Source organism: Neophocaena asiaeorientalis, unplaced genomic scaffold (genome assembly GCF_003031525.2).
Source record: "Neophocaena asiaeorientalis asiaeorientalis breed wild unplaced genomic scaffold, Neophocaena_asiaeorientalis_V1.1 scaffold357, whole genome shotgun sequence".
In the NCBI taxonomy this organism is placed as follows: domain Eukaryota; kingdom Metazoa; phylum Chordata; class Mammalia; order Artiodactyla; family Phocoenidae; genus Neophocaena; species Neophocaena asiaeorientalis.
In genome coordinates this window covers 2,133,373-2,150,056 of record NW_020173270.1, presented here as the reverse complement: position 1 = coordinate 2,150,056, position 16,684 = coordinate 2,133,373, and positions in this window count along the sequence as shown.

Sequence of the window (16,684 nt, the reverse complement as noted above, 5' to 3'; positions counted from 1 at the left end):
CACCAACCTGGAAGATGGGAGACCTAGACTCATCTCAAATCCATCTTTCTGGCTGGCTGTGGGCACAAGGTTTTTGTTTTTACTGAAGTATAGTTAATTTACAGTATTGTGGTACTTTCAGGTGTACAGCTAAGCGATTCAATTATATACATATATGTATATGTATAATGATTAAAAATTTTTTTTTCCATTATAGTTTGTTACAAGACATTGGAAATAGTTCCCTGTGCTATACAGTAGGTCCTTGCTGTTTATCTATTTTATATATAGTGGTGTGTATCTGTTAATCCCATACTCCCAATTTATCCCTCCCCCCCTTCCCCTTTGGTAAACGTAAGTTTGTTTTCCATGTGTGTGAGTCTGTTTCTGTTTTGTAAATAAGTTCATTTGTACTATTTTTTAGATTCCACATATAAGTGACATCATATGGTATTTGCCTTTCTCTTTCTGACTTACTTCACTTAGTAAGCTTTTCTCTACGCCCTTCCATGTTGCTGCAAATGGCATTATTTCATTCTTTTTTATGACTGAGTAATATTCCATTACTTATTATATATACCATTACGTATACCACATCTTCTTTATCCATTCGTCTGTTGATGGGCACTTAGGTTGCCTCCATGTCTTGGCTATTATAAATAGTACTGCTCTGAACACTGAGGTGCATGTATCTTTTCAAATTAGAGCTTTTGTCTTTTCTGGATATATGCCCAGGAGTGGGATTGCTGGATCATATGGCAACTCTATTTTTAGTTTTTTAAGGAACCTCTATACTGTTCTCCATAGTGGCTGTACCAATTTACATTCCCACCAAAGTGTAGGAGGGTTCCCTTTTCTCCACACCCTCTCCAGCATTTGTTATTTGTAGGCTTTCTAACGATGGTCATTCTGACCAGTGTGAGGTGGTACCTCATTGTAGTTTTGATTTCCACTTCTCTAATAATTAGTGATGTTGAGCATCTTTTCATGTGCCTGTTGGCCATCTGTTTGTCTTCTTTGGAGAAATGTCTGTTTAGGTCTTCTTAAAGGCAAAAAAAAGGTAAAAGGGAAGGGGTCTTTGTGATTTCAGCTCCCTGATAAGACCTCAGTTGCAGACTTACCAGCTTCGTCTTGTGACTTGGTGTGTCATTGGTGATTGTGATTGATCTACATGTTCCTGCAAAGCATGCTAGTAAATCATGGTCTGTTGTTGAAGCCACCAGTGGGTGTGGTGTTTTGTTATAGCCGCCCTAGCTGACTAAGACAAGTCTGTTCTCCCGGATCAGCAGACTAACCCCAGGCTGCCTGGAAACCTTCCCAATGCCGTCCAGTGAGTGTGTGTTACAGTGGGCTGGGCACAGTCAACAGCAAGGCCAGGAGTGGGACATGGACCAAGGCAATGGGGAGTGTGTGCGTGGCAGTGTGTGCATGGTGTCCCCGGAAGGGCAAGATCTGGGGCTGAGATGATCACAGAAAGACTCTTTGTATTATTCATCTACTGCTCTGCAACAAATTACCCAAAATGTAACGGCTTAACAGAGAGTAGGATGGTGGTTGCCAGGGATTGGGGGTAGATACACAAGATGCGTGAATTCTAGAGCTCTCTCATACAGCCAGCCTGGTGCCTACAGTTAATAGTCTTGTACCGTGCACTTAAAACATTTCTTAAGAGGGTAGATCTCAGTAAGACAGAGAAAGAGAGATATCATATGATATCACTTATATGCAGAATCTAAAAAAAAAGTGGTACAAATGAACTTATTTACAAAACAGAAACAGACTCACAGACTTAGAGAACGAACTTGTGGTTACTAGGGGGGAAGGGTGGGGGGCAGGGATACATAGCGAGTTTGGGATTGACACACAAAAAATTGTAAATCACTATATTGTACACCTGTAACTTATGTGATATGGTACATCAACTATACATCAATCAAAAAGAAAGTGAAAAAAAAAGAGGGTAGATCTCATCCTCCCCACGCCCCTCAAAACAAACAAACAAACAAACAAACAAAAAGCCAAACACAAAACACAAAACAAAGGGATACATAGAAAACTTTGGAAATGATGGACGTGCTCATCACCTTGATGGTGGCAACGGGGTCTGTGTGCAGATGCTCCAACCCATCAGATTGTATACACTGAATGTGTGCAGCTTGTGTATATCAATGGTACCTCAATAACGCTGTGTGTCCTCACATGGTGGAAGGGGCAAGGGATCTCTCTGGGGCCTCTTTTATAAAGGTACTGGGGCACTTTGATGAGAAGCATCTGGAAGTTTGCCCCCCTAGGCCCAACTGGGGGAAGGTTCTGCTCCAAGGTCACTCACGTGGCTGTTGGCAGGATTCAGTCCCTTGCTGGCTGATGGATGAAGGGCCTCCGCTTCCCACTGACTGTTGCCTGGCGACCCTCTTCAGTTTCTGCTTCCATTATGGCGGTTGGCTCCCATCCGAGGGTGCAAGAGAGGGCCAGCAAGACAGTCTTTTGTAACCAAATCTTGGCTGTGACATCCCACCACATCTGTCATATTCTGTTAGTTGAAAGGGACTCGCTAGGTCCTGCCCACCCTCAAGGGGACAGGATCAGACCAGAGCATGAATATCCTGGAGGCTACTTTAGAGGCTGCCCCCCACCTACACTCTTTGTAAGTGTTAGAGCAATTTGATTCTATGGCCTGGGGAGGCCAAGACTGAGGGCTAACTCAAACGTTATTTGTTACGGTTGTACCAAACAGAACCTGGGGCAGAAAAAGGACATTAGGGGAAATCTGAGAAAATCTGAATAAAGTATGGACTTCAGTTCATTATAATGTATCGGTATCAGTTCCTTAATTGTAACAAATGTCTCCTACCAGTCTAAGATATTGCTAATAGGGGAAATGGTGTCTGTGTCATTATTTTTAATGAATAGATGCATAATTTTAATGTATTCGCCTTACTAGTCTCAATATAGGCATTAACGTAAAAAAAATAATTAGGGACCATTCTTCGTCTTCTGTTGGGTTTTTTTTTTTTTTTGTAACATAAAACTTTATTTTTTAGAGTTTTAGGCTCATAGCAAAATTGGGCAGAAAGTCCAGGGAGTTCCCATATAATCCCTGCCCCCCAGCCGCCCCACACAGCCTCCCCGCCACTGTCAACATTGGCACCAGAGTGGTGCCTTTGTAACAATCAATGAACCTGTACTGACATCATCACCACCCAGAGTCTATGGTTTACATTACGGTTCACTCTGAACATTCTATGGGCTTGGACAAATGAACAACGACCTGTATCCACCATCACGGTATCAGACAATCATTTCATTGTCCTAAAACTCCTCTGGGCTCTGCCTATTCGTCCCTCCCTGCCCCATAAGCCCTGGAAACCACTGATCTTTTTACTGTCTCCATAGGTTTGCCTCTTCCAGAATGTCATAGAGTTGGAATCATACATCACGTAGCCCTTCCTGATGGGCTTCTTTCACTTAGTCACGTGCATTTAAGTTTCCTCCATGTTTTCATGGCTGGGTAGGTCATTTCTTTTGAGTGCTGTCCAGATATACCACAGTTTATTTAGCCACTCACCTGCTGAAGGACGTCTTGGTTGGTAATTATGAATAAAGCTGCTGTAAACATCCACGTGCAGGTTTTTGTGCGCTGGTAAGTTTTAACCTCGTTTGGAAAAATCCCAACAGGGGCAACTGCGGGATCAATTACTTCTTTTTTATACACTCAGAATTACTTCTTTTTTATACACTTCTTTTTTATACACTCAGTACATTCAATATATACACTGATATTCAGTTCTCGCTGCAATTAACGCCTCTGTCAATGCCTTCTAGTCCTAACATTTTTTTCCGTTTTATTATTGTATTTTATGAAGGCTCTAGGTTTAATAATGCCACAGCTCCAATTTTACGGTAACGGTAATCGTTATATAATCAGGTTCTTAATATTTTTGACCTCATTGATTTTTTTTTCTGAAATTAATATCACTGATCAAATAATCCTTAGAACAATAATAGCTACGATTTGTAGAGCTCTTACTGGGCTAGGCAGTGTGCCAAGTGCTTCACACATTGGTTTAGGGAGGCCCTCTGTGGCTGGAAGGAGCCTGAGTTGGGTGGGGGGGGGGGGGGGGGACAGCCATCTAACCCTGCAGCTGGGCCTCGTGGGCAGAACTGAACTGTCCCTCCAGCCTCAGACTGGGATGCAGGCACTTGGTTATTAAGAGAAATCTGTTGTCTCCAACCTTCCTGCTCCCCTTCTCCCAACGACCCCCTCACCAGCTGTTATAGGCAGAGTGGTGTCCCTCCAAAGTCATGTATTGAAGTCCTAACCCCAGGACCTCAGGATGTGTGTTTGGAGGGAGGGCCTTTGAGGTGGTAATTACGGTAAAATGAGGTCACCGGGGTGGGACCTAAGCCAGTATGACTGGTGTCCGTATAAGAAGAGGAGATTAGGACTCAGACACACACAGAGGGACGACCATGTAAAGACACAGGGAGAAGACAGCTGTCTGCAAGGCTAGCAGAGATGCCTCAGGAGAAACCAACCCTACAGACACCTTGACTGTGGACTTGCAGCTTCCAAAACGGCAAGAAAATTAATTTCTGTTGTGTAAGCTGCCCAGACTGTGGTCCTCTGTTAGGGCAGCCCATGCAAACTCAGACAACAGATTCTCTACCTCTCCCCTCAGGCTCAGAGCCCCTGCGCACACCCAGCTTCTGCTGCCCACGGGCCTCCGCCATCTGTCTCCCTTCTGTCTGGCCTCCTTCCCACTTCTGCTGCCCCCTCTACCCGGCTGACTCTCTCCTCCTTCTCCTGTTCTCCTTCCCCAGGAATAATAATAGCTGCTGGCACTGGCTGTGTGCCTTCCCTGTTCCAGACGGCGCGCCAGGCCCCAGGAAGCGGTGTCTCATTTAGCACCAGCCCACCAGCCTTCAAGGCGGATGCTATCATTAGCGCTCTCGTACAGACCGGCACCCAAAGCTTGCAGAGGGAAAGGAAGCTGCCCGTACTGACCAAGTCAACAAAGAGAATCTAGCTGGCCCGGTTAGGGCAGAGCCTCGGACCCAGGTCACAGCATAGACCCCTGGCCCCGTCGGCTGTGCCCAGACCAGGTGATGTGAAAGCAAGGGCCGTCTGTAAGACAGGCTTTGAATCCTCCTTCATATCTGTGAAGCTGGTGGCATCATTCCCTTTCCTGGCAAGGAAGCAAAGGCCTCCAGAAGTTAAGCCACTCAAGTGCTAGGATGGGGAAATCGAAGGCGTTTGAAAGGAGCCATAAAGGGCAGCTAGACTAGAAGGCTTGCTGTGGGGACAGCACCAGCAGGGGATGAGGACAGATTGGGGAAATGTCAGGGGGAGCAAAAGAGCTTGGCCGGAGAGACTAGGCAGGGACAAGATCACGAGGGTTGCCTAAGCCAGGAGCTCCGGGGAGTTTTAAATGGGGCGTGGCGGGGTGTTGTGTGAGCCATACGGTCAGTTCTGTTTTGTGGAAAGATTCCCCCTCTCGCTCCAGTGAGGAGGCCACCGTGGTCGCTAGGAGATCACAGTGTCCCAAACGAAGGGGACGTGGCAGATGGGCCTGCTGAGCAGCCAGGAGTCAGGGTGCTCAGGACTCAGGGACAAGGAAACCTTTTATGGTGCAGGTCGGTGGCACACCTGGTTGTCAACCTCCAGGTGCGGCCGTGGTGCAGTGCCCTTGGCCATTGCAGGCGGGCGATCGGGAGGGGCTTCTAGCATCTCCAGTGGCCCTTGAGGACACTCTCTCTCTCTGGAACCTCATCTCTCTTCTCACAATTATTTGCGCTTATTAGAGTCTATGGAGGGTGTGGGTGGAATAGTCAGGCAGTAGATGCAGGGCTTCTAAGGCGATCAGGCCTTTCAAAGAACCAGGCCTGACCTCTTAGCAGGGCTGACCTACCTATTAGTTGCCTAGGGCCCACGACACTTTGGGGGCCCTTGCAAATGTTTCACTTTTTTTTTTTTTTAAATAAGAAGGAAAATATATATAATCTAGTTGGAATTATAGTCATCTTTATGCCAACTTAGTTGTAAAATATAATTTAAAATTTTTTTTCTTTTTTTCGTGAAGGATGGGACCCATGAAGGCAACAGTGCCTGGGACCCATGAAAGTCACAGTGGGGCATGATTTTAGCTTACTTCTTTGGCCTTATCACGCTAAGGTCTGTCTCTTCAGTCTTGGGTGCCATTATCAACTCCTTTGTTACCATGACCCAGGAAGGGGAGGTGGGGAGGGAAGAGAGAAAAAAATAAGCAGTGGGACCAATGGAAAAACGAAATGTGGTCCATCCAGACGATGGAATGTTATTCAGCCTTAAAAAGGAATGAAGTTCTTTTCTCTTTCCTTTTCTTCCTTTCTTTTTTTTTTTTTTTTTTTTTTTTTTTTTTTTGGCCATGTGGATTGCAGGATCTTAGTTCCCTGACCAGGGATGAACCTGGGCCCTGGCGGTGAAAGCACTGAGCCCTAACCACTGGACCGCCAGGGAATTCCCAGGAATGAAGTTCTGATACATGCTACAGCATGGATGAATCTGAAAACATTTGTTAAATAAGCCTACGGTTTCTGAAATGCACGAAACTCTACATGTAAAGAGCCTTTCTCCTCTCAGCATTTGGGTGGGCTTAAAACACAGATCTGGTGGCCTCGCTTCCCCTTCCCCACTTAAAATACAGCATAGACCTATAGTTGGCTTGAATGTGCAGAGTTTTTCGGGAGGGATACACACAGGCAGCTCGAGAGAGGAAAGCGAGGTGGCTGGGAAACCAGAGGGAGGGGGAGCTTTCCTTCACTCATCTTTGGACCTTGTATGCTTTGCACAGTGAACATTACTTATTAAGAATAAACACAGGGTTCCAAAGAAGACATACAGGTGGCCAATAGGCACATGAAAAGCTGCTCATCATCACTAATTACTAGAGAAATGCAAATCAAAGCTACAATGAGGTACCAGCTCACACCTGTCAGAATGGCCATCATTTAAAAGTCTACAAATAACAGATGCTGGAGAGGGTGTGGAGAAAAGGGAACCCTCCTTCCTATGCTGCTGGTGGGAATGCAGTAAACTGGTGCAGCCACTCTGGAAAACAGTGTGGAGGTTCCTCAAAAAACTAAAAATAGAGTTGCCATATGATCCAGCAATCCCACTCCTGGGCATATACCCAGACAAAACTATAATTTGAAAAGATACATGCACCCCAATGTTCCTGGCAGCACTATTTACAATAGCCAAGATATGGAAGCAACCTAAATATCCATCGACAGATGACTGGATAAAGAAGATGTGGTACATGTATACAATGAAATACTGTTCAGCCATAAAAATGAATGAACTAATGCCACTTGCAGCAACATGGATGGACCTAGAGATTATCATACTAAGCCAGGTAAGTCAGAAAGAGAAAGACAAATACCATATGATGTAATTTATATGTGGAATCAAAAATATGACACAAATGAACATATTTACAAAACAGAAACAGACTCACAGATACAGAGAACAGACTTGTGGTTGCAAAGGGGGAGGGGGAGTGGGGGAGGGAAGGATTGGGAGCTTGGGATTAGCAGATACAAACTATTATGTATAGGATACATAAACAACAAGGTCCTACCGTACAGCATAGGAAACTATATTCAATATCCTGTGATAAACCATAATGGAAAAGAATATGAAACAGAATATATGTATGGATACCTGAATCTCTTTGCTGTACAGCAGATATTAACATTGTAAATCAACTATACTTCAGTAAATTTAGAAAAAAAGAATATACACAGGAAATGGCGAGTTAGTGCTTAATGGGGGTAGAGTTTCAGTTTGGGGTGATGAGGAAATTCTGGAGATGGATGGTGGGGATGATTGCCCAATAAAGTGAATGTACTGAATGCCACTGAACTGGACCCTTAAAAACAGTTCAAATGGAATCTAAAAAGTGACACATATTTACAGAACAGAAATAGACTCACAGACGTAGAAAACTTATGGTTACCAAAGGGTAAAGGGGGGGAGGGATAAATTTGGAGTTGGAGGCCAGGGTTGGTCAGGAGGTGGGGGGTGGAAGGTGGGGCTGGCGGGGAGCGTGTGCAGCAGCCTTTATTGTGGTTTCCATGGGGAGAAATGGGCAAGGCTTACACTTGGCTAATTTGAATAACTTCAGCAGGCTCTGGGTGTAGGGGCTGGCCCTAGTTGTCTGGCACCTGGTGCCGGGGTGATCAGGGCAGAGGGATATTACCTCCTGGAGTGCGAAAGCCTGATAAAGGAGGTGGTTGCCGCTCTTGGCTCTGGACTGGTGGATTTGTCCACCAACACAAAAGGTGCGCTTGTTGGTAAGTTGCTTACTCTCTCTAGGAATTAGCTAGCCCTGGGAGTCTCTCCCAGATCACCAAGGCCCCAAGATGTCAAATCATCAGAATACAGAAAATAAAGGACACAGTTAATATGCAAGGAACAGGAGTAGCGTCGCCAAAGGACAAAGACAGGAAGGCTGGAGCAGGACTGAGGGCAGGTTCTACGACATGGGTGATGCGGGAGGCTGGGATCGTCAATGCTGAGACCTCCCCCCCATCCCTCCCAGGCCCTCTGCCTTCGAGCCTTCTGCGGAACGGAGGGGATTGCCAGGACCAAGCTTGGGGTCCAGGCTGACAACGCCGGCACCACCGGGGCTCTGTCTTCTTCTGGCTTTGCTTACGGCTTCTGGCAGGTGCTGCTGTGTCTGTGGATGGAGTCGTCCCAGGAGCCCTGCCCCTGCCGCCCTTGGATTCCCCCTGCCCGCTTCCGCCAATGGCTTCTCCGTCCTCCTGCCTACCCTGGCCCCTCCTGATTGGATGAAATCCCCACCCAGTTGCTTGAGCCCCCTCTAGACTGGGCCCCTCTGCTGCCCCTTCTTGAGGCTCACTGTTCTTCTCTAACAATGGATAGTGAAGCATCGGGTTGTGGTTGTGCTTCTTTTTAAATTTCCAATCTCTTGTGAAGCAACGCGCGGTTCTGCTGTATGTGGCCAACACACAGCTGGGAAAGTGCCAAGCGACTTCTAAGACTGGCTTCGACCCTGGGCAAGGAGAAGGCTTAGCTGAGGACGCGCTTGGAGGTCGCAACGATATCAAACGGCTTCCCGCATTTCTAGACACCTCTGCTCCGGTCCTGTACTTGTTTGCTGTGCTCAGCCTTGACCAGCGTAGCACATGCTCCGTGCGGACGGGGACTGTCCTTTTGGGCTCCTCTTTGTACTCTCAGAACCAGCGCATCGTAGGTTGTTATGGGTTGGATTATGTCTCCCCAGATTCATGTGTTGGAGTCATAACCCCCAGGATCTCAGAATGTGACCGTATTGGGAAATAGGTTCATTGCAGACGTAATTCATAAAGATGAGGTCATACTGGACCCCAAATCCGATAGGACTGGTGGCCTTATTTGGACACAGACACGCACACAGGGAGAATTCCATGTGAAGGTGAAGGCGTAAATTGGAGTCAGGCTACCAGAAGCCAAGGAACGCCAAAGATTGCCAGAAACCATGGAAGCTAGGAGAGAGAGATTCCCCCTCACAGCCCTCAGAAGGAGCCAACTCTGCTGACACCTTGATCTTGGACTTCTAGTTTCTAGGACTGTGAGAAGTTTTTCTGTTGTTTAAGCCACCCTAGCAAACTAAGACACGTCTTTAGTTAATGCCCGTTGCACGCTAATATCTGTTCATGAATAGACTCAATATTCCCTACGTGAGCTGACCAATTTGGAGTGCCGAATGGGGTCCCCACATGGGCTGAGCACGCATGACTGGGTCAGCTGATCCACCACGAATGTCAGACTCTTGGCAGTGGAAAGCCCTAAGGTGATTTTTGTTTTTTTAATTGAGATAAAATTCCGGTATCAGAAATTTCTATTTTGTTCTATTTTGTCTTATTTTATTTGCTGTGCTGTGCGGCTTGCAGGATTTTAGTTCCCCAACTAGGGATTGAACCCATGCCCTCAGCAGTGAAAGCACAGAGTCCTAACCAACTGGACTGCTAGGGAATTCCCAGAAAATTCACCATTTTAAACTGGACAATTCAGTGGACTTCCCTACACTCACAAGGTTGTGAAACCACCACCTCCATCTTGTTCCAAAACATTTGCTTCACCCCAGAAGGAAACCCTGTGCCCATTAAGCAGCAGCTCTCGTTCCCTCCTCCCCCAGCCTCTGGAAATAACTGATCTACTTTCTGTGCCTGTACTGGGCATTTCACATCAATAGAATCATATAATGTGTGGCCTCTTGCGTCTGGCTTCTTTCACTGAGCATCACGTTCTCTGGCTTCATCCATGTTGTAGTGTGTCTGTCCGTGTTTCATCCCTTTTTACGGCTGAATGACACTCCACTGTATGGATGGACCACACTGTGTTTATGTTCGTGTGTTGATGGCCCACCTGCCTTAAAATGTTCTACCCGGTGAACATGTACGGACTGAAAAAAAGAATGACCGGAAGGATAGAGGTTGAGGACAGGTGAGCTGTGGGGACAGAGGCACAGGTGGCCCAGGCCCTGCCGCCCTCCCTCAGGGCCAGGAGTCCAGCGGGGACTCCTAGGTCAGCCAGGGGAGCATGGGAGAGGGGGGATGTGGGGTAGGTGATGGGGGGAGGGGAGCAAACTTCGTCCTCGCTCAGAGCCGGGCCTGACCTGCTCCCCTCTCTAGGTGACTGTGGCCGAGGCCCCCCCCTTGGGGTCCTACGGTTGGGACCCCAGCAGGGGCAGTCCTCCACCTGCAACACCCAGACCTTGTCAGGAGGGAAGCCAAAATTCTGCCCTTGGGACCCGATCACCACCCAGCTTGCTTCTCTTTGTACCGAGTATGTCTGCCAGCAAACGCACTGTGGATTTTCATACAGAGAGACCTGGGCTGCATCTGTCCAGGTGCTGAAGACACCAGCTGTGGGGAGCAGGTGTCTCCCCACCCGGGCACCGAGGGCGACAGCATCTTGGCTGCACTGGGAGGTCTGCTGGCTGCACCGGAGGGGGATGCAAGATGCAGCCAACTGGGGCAACGTCTGGTCCCCGGGCTGGTCCGTGCTCAGTTTCATGCTCTGCTGTTGCCATCCTGAAATTCTCAATACATCTTAAAAAACTTCATTTTTAAGTGCGGTAAAATACAAATAACATAAAATGCATCATTTGTAAAAGTGTTCAGCTCAGCAGCATAGAGCACATTCACATTGTCGTGCAACCATCCCCACCGCCATCTCCAGAACTTTCTCATCTTCCCAAACTGAAACTGTCCCCATCAAACACTGACTCCCCATCCCCCTTCCCCATCCCCTGGCTCCCACCATCTACTTCCTGTCTCTGTGGATCTGACTCCTCTGGGGACCTCGCATAAGTGGAATCAGACAGTATTTATCTTTCTGTGACTGGTTTATTTCACTTACCATCATGTCCTCATGGTTCAGCCGTGTTGTAACGTTTGTCAGAATATCCTTCCTTTTAAAAGATGAATAATAGTCCATTTTATGTATATACTAACATTTTGTTTATCTGAAATTCTGAATAAGTTTTGAACAAGGGGCCCTGCATTTTCATGCTGCACTGGGCCCCCCAAATTACATAGCCTGTCCAGCTGGCCCCTGTCACACTAGATCCAGTAGGAGAAATCCTTCCAGGCCCAGCCGACAGCTTACTCAGTCCCCTCCTCCCTGAAACTCCCTGAAGGGAACCCAGAGGGGGTTAAATGACTAACTCCCCCCCCCATATGCTGCTTTGGGGAAGAACTCGGAGAAGACCCAGTGACAAATTTTGAAGGGCCTTTTATGGGTTGAATTGTGTCCCCCACAAAACGTATGTTGAAATCCTAACCTCCAGGACCCCAGAATGTGACCGTATTTGGAGATACAGTCTTTCGAGAAGTAATCAAGTTAAAATCATTGTGGGCCCTAATCCAATAGGACTGGTGTCCTTATAACAAGGGGAAATTTGGATACAGAGACAGACATGCACAGAGGGAAGACGACGTGAGGACACAGGGAGGAGACAGACATCTACAAGCCAAGGAACGGCGCCACCCCTTCCGCTGAGGCTCGCACGGGGCAGGCACGGGGAGAACCCAGGCCTGTGTGAACCCACCCGCCTGTGGATGCCCAGGGGCGGCTGGGATGCTCTCAGCCTCTCCCTTCCCTCTGTCCCCTGACTCCCTGACATGGTGCCCACACCTTCCCGTCTGATGCAGGACCTATCCTGCACTGGGCAAGGGAGGATTCAAAGGGCCTGTAAAGGGGGAAGGTGAGGAAAGGGGTGCTATACACACATCGCGTCTTTAAATGGAAAATGTTTACAGGTTGCATCTTCGTGTGGCCAAAAGGGTTTAAAAAGAACTTGATATTTATTTTTTTGGCTGCGTTGCCAGTCGTCACTGTGCGCGGGCTTCTCATTGCGGTGGCTTCTCTTGTTGCGGAGCACGGGCTCTAGGCGTGCGGGCTTCAGTACCTGTGGCATGTGGGTTCAGTAGTTGCAGCACGTAGGCTCAGTAGTTGTGGCACACGGGCTTAGTTGCTCCGCGTCATGTGGGATCTTCCCGGACCAGGGATCGAACCCGTGTCCCCTGCATTGGCAGGCGGATCCTTAACCATTGCGCCACCAGGGAAGCCCCGAACTTGATACCTTTTAACGTTCTTCTTCAGTCACGAAAGCAGATGAGTGAAATGCTTTAAGATTTTTAAAAATTACCCAAAAACCCCACAAGAGACCAAGCCTTTTGAAAAAGCATATTTAAGGTTTACACTTTTGGTTTTCTGTGGGTCCGGGGCCCCGATGCATCCACAATCAATGATCGTCCTCCTTCGCGCTCTAAGAAGCACGTTGATACCTCCATCTGGGTCACATCTCTTTGTAAGTTTCCCTTTATTCATTCACATTTTATTGTCACCTTGAAACGCTGCCCTGTGGTCCATTTGTTCCTTAGCCCCAGGCCTCCTGAGTCAGAGCACAGGCACCACCGCCAGATGCCCCGTGAAAACCCTTTAGTGGCGTTGCCCCCTCGCGCCCCGGCCCAGTCCACGAAGCCCGGGAGGTGGAGTTTATGCCGAAGAGCTGACATGAGAAGGGCAAGGCCACTCCCAGCAAGGGGAACAGCAAGGGCCAGGCCTGGCATCCGAGGAACACGGACCCCTTCACTGCGGGTGTGACCTCAGCATTCGAGGCCTCCACCGCCTTGACTTGTGAACCTTGAGATAGACACACCCAGTGAGTGCCCCGTCCCCGGGAAAGGCCTGCGTGCACATCTACGCCGTCTTTCAGGGTCTGCCTTGAGATTTCTGTGCAAGCACACACGCATGGCTCTCTGAGAGGCCCTGGGCTTTTGGTTGCCGTGCATCCTGTATGTCAGGTGAGACATGCCCATCAGGCCACTTCCCTGTTTTCCAGGCATGCGGCGATTTTATTGATGTGGATGTGCATTTGTCGGTCACAACTGGCTTTAGTTTCAGAGCCTCTGGATCCTAGGGTCTCTCCCGCGGGGCCCTGGTGGTCCTGGAGCTCCAGCCCCTGCACAGACGATGTCTGAGGACTCGCTCTGCCCCGCTCCTCGGTGCTGCCCCGGGGGCTGGCTGCGTGGCTTGGGTCGGGCAGGTGGGTGGTTTACACAGTTGATCCATCAAGCGTCTCCAAGAGGCCTCACTTGACAGAGAGAAGAGGGCATTCGTGCCTGTGCCTGCCCAGCCCCATCTCTTGTCCTGGGATCCCTCCAACCGGAAATGTCCCTTCAGCAGGGCCTGCCGCGAGCCCTGGTCCCTCTCCCCGACACCCACCCAGCGGCTCTCTGAGCTGCAGTTTCTTCCGGGACCCAGGCCCTCACACCGCAGGGCCCAGATGCCGCTGTGCTCTGACTCTTCAGGCCCTGCACCAAATCCTTCAACTCTGAGAAAACCAATCAGACGGAAGGCGGTCCTTGGAATGAAGGGAAAGGTGGAGTTTTGTTTTTTTTTTTTTAATTAATTTACTTATTTTGGCTGCTCCGGGTCTTAGTTGCGGCATACGGACTCTTTTGTTTAAAATTTATTTATTTATCTTTGGCTGCGTTGGGTCTTTGTTGCTGCGCACGGGCTTGCTCTAGTTGCGGCGAGTGGGAACTACGCTTTGTTGCGGTGCGCGGGCTTCTCATTGCGGTGTCTTCTCTTGTTGCAGAGCGCGGGCTCTAGGCGCGCGGGCTTCAGTAGTTGTGGCTCGTGGGCTCTAGAGTGCAGGCTCGGTAGTTGCGGCGCACAGGCTTAGGTGCTCCGTGGCATGAGGGATCTTCCCGGACCAGGGCTCAAACCCGGTCCCCTGCATTGGCAGGCAGATTCTTAACCACTGAACCACCAGGGAAGCCCAGCATGCGGACTCTTAGTTGCAGGCATGCATGCGGGATCTAGTTCCCCAACCAGGGATCAAACCCAGGCCCCCTGCACTGAGAGCACGGAGTCTTACCCACTGGACCACCAGGGAAGTCCCGGGAAGGTGGGTTTTGAGACTCCACAGTCTCCAGGAAGCCCAAAGAAAACCAGAAACCTCCTGAACAGAGAGGGTGGCAGGCCGTGGGAGTGGGACCCGTGCTTCCACAAGACCCCAAGCTCAGAGGGCCCCATGCCCCACGCTTGGTTTAACGCTTTGCGGTCACCGACTTGAAATTCTTGGTACTTTCTGAACCAGAGGTCCCTGCAAACTCTGTCCCAGTTCGGTGGAGTTTAGGAGAAGCCCTCGGGCTCTCAGAGGACACTGCCCCTGGAGGTCCAGGCGGGGCGGGGGGGTGGTGGTGGGTGGGAGCTGGCTGTGCGCACACGACGCAGGGGCTCAAGAGAAATTCTCTCCCTCGCTTGCTCTGGGGTGACTGAAAGACCCCCGGGAGAGCTGGGGGTTGGGTCCAGGCCCCTGGCACGTGCCCACGGGCACCTGAGCCTCTCCCCACCCCTGTGCAGTTACACAGGCATAAGGTCTCACCTGTGGGAGGAGCCCTGCCCCGTCCAAACCCCCAACTTCCCATCCCTGACTGAACCCCAAAATGGACACATTCAGAGGCACAGAGCTACGGGGCAGGTCCAAACCCAGGATGCTCTGTATCAAACCAGTGAAAAAACCAAAAATCACCAGCACCAAACGGTGTCTGTTTTTCCAACTGGCTAAGCTTCAGGGCATCACCTTTAAATGAGTACGTGGGCAATACTAAGACCTCGCTCACAGTTCAGTGAAGTACTCTGTAAGGTGCACAGCACGCTAGTAGCTAACAGCGATCACCTCTCACCACCACCTCCTGGCTCCTCGGAACTTGCTCCCGCTCGGACGCCACGCCCCGGAGGGCCTCACACGCCCCGGCACACCCACACGTGGGATGGGGGTCTTCGGTCTGTTCTTTTGGACCCCTGGGTGGGCAAAGCAAGGCGTGAACTGGGGAGAAATGCTCCCTGGCCAGCTTGAAGTTTGCTGCGGGACTTCCAGGCGGCTTCCCAGAGCCCGGGGCTGCCACTTGTCCAGGCTTGCAGGCCCACGTCACCACCATCTGTCCTGCTCTGAGTGGGCTCCAGGCCAGGGGCAGAGGGTAAGATCCACTGTGCTGTCCCTAGCGCCCCCGACGCCACGGTAAAAAACACTCTCACAGCAGAACGGTCCTTCCTGTCACTAAACAGAAACCATGGTTCTCAGGGACAACACCAGTGTCTATGATTTTCTCCCTTCTCTTTAGGAAATCCTTTGCAATTGTGCTAGGAAAGTACTGAGGTGAAACAAACAAAAAGACCCAAAAGACAGGGACTTCCCTGGCGGCGCAGTGGCTAAGACTCTGCGCTCCCAATGCAGGGGGCCCGGGTTTGATCCCTGGTCAGGGAACTAGATCCCATGTGAGTGCCGCAACTAAGACCCAACACAACCAAATAAATAAATAAATATTTAAAAAAAATATATCTTAAAAAAAAAAAAAGACCCAAAGCAAAGGGATGCAGGCATTAAGCCCTCAGAGTCTTAACCTTGCACGGAACCACGAAGACGGCACCCCCCACCCCCACCCCGGGCAGGCTGGCGGCAAGAGCCCCCCACCTCGCACGTGGACTCAGCCTCTCAGCTCTGAATCCTGGGGTGGGGGGAGTCGGAAGCTGTCCTGCGCACCAGACGTGGAGCTGGGGGCGGCAAGGCTTTGTGACAGCACACCCCCACTTACACCACTGGCTTCTCAGAGAGGGTCCCTGGAGCATCGGCATCACTTGGGAGTTGGTTAGGTTAGCAGTGCAGAGTCTCGGGCTCAGCCCAGAACTGCTGAATCCGGATCTGCTTTTGAACAAGGCCCCTGGGGGAGGGGGACGCACACTCTGGTCTGTGATGCGCAGGCAAGGGCTGACGCCCAGACCCCTTCTCCTCAGTGCAGTAGGTGTAGACGGCGCCTGCGGAGCTGCCTGGAGGTCCCAGGACACCCCTGGAGCCACCTCCAGCTGGAGCCCAGCCGCCTTCCCCAGGTGGTGCCCGCCTGCCCCTCTGCCAGGGACTCAGGCTGGGTATTCTGAGGGACCTCAACACAGAACCACAAGACACACACATAGAGGAGAAAGAAAATCCAGTGACTTCAGGAGAGGCCCTGTAGTGCCGCTGGGGAAGCACGTCCGCGGGTTTAGCTGAGCCCACTGGGTGCCGGGGAGCCGGGGGGGTTCCTGCTCTCTCTGCCAACCCTAGTCTCTCTCCTTGGATGCGTCTTGGCTTCAGAGTGGCTGTGGTGT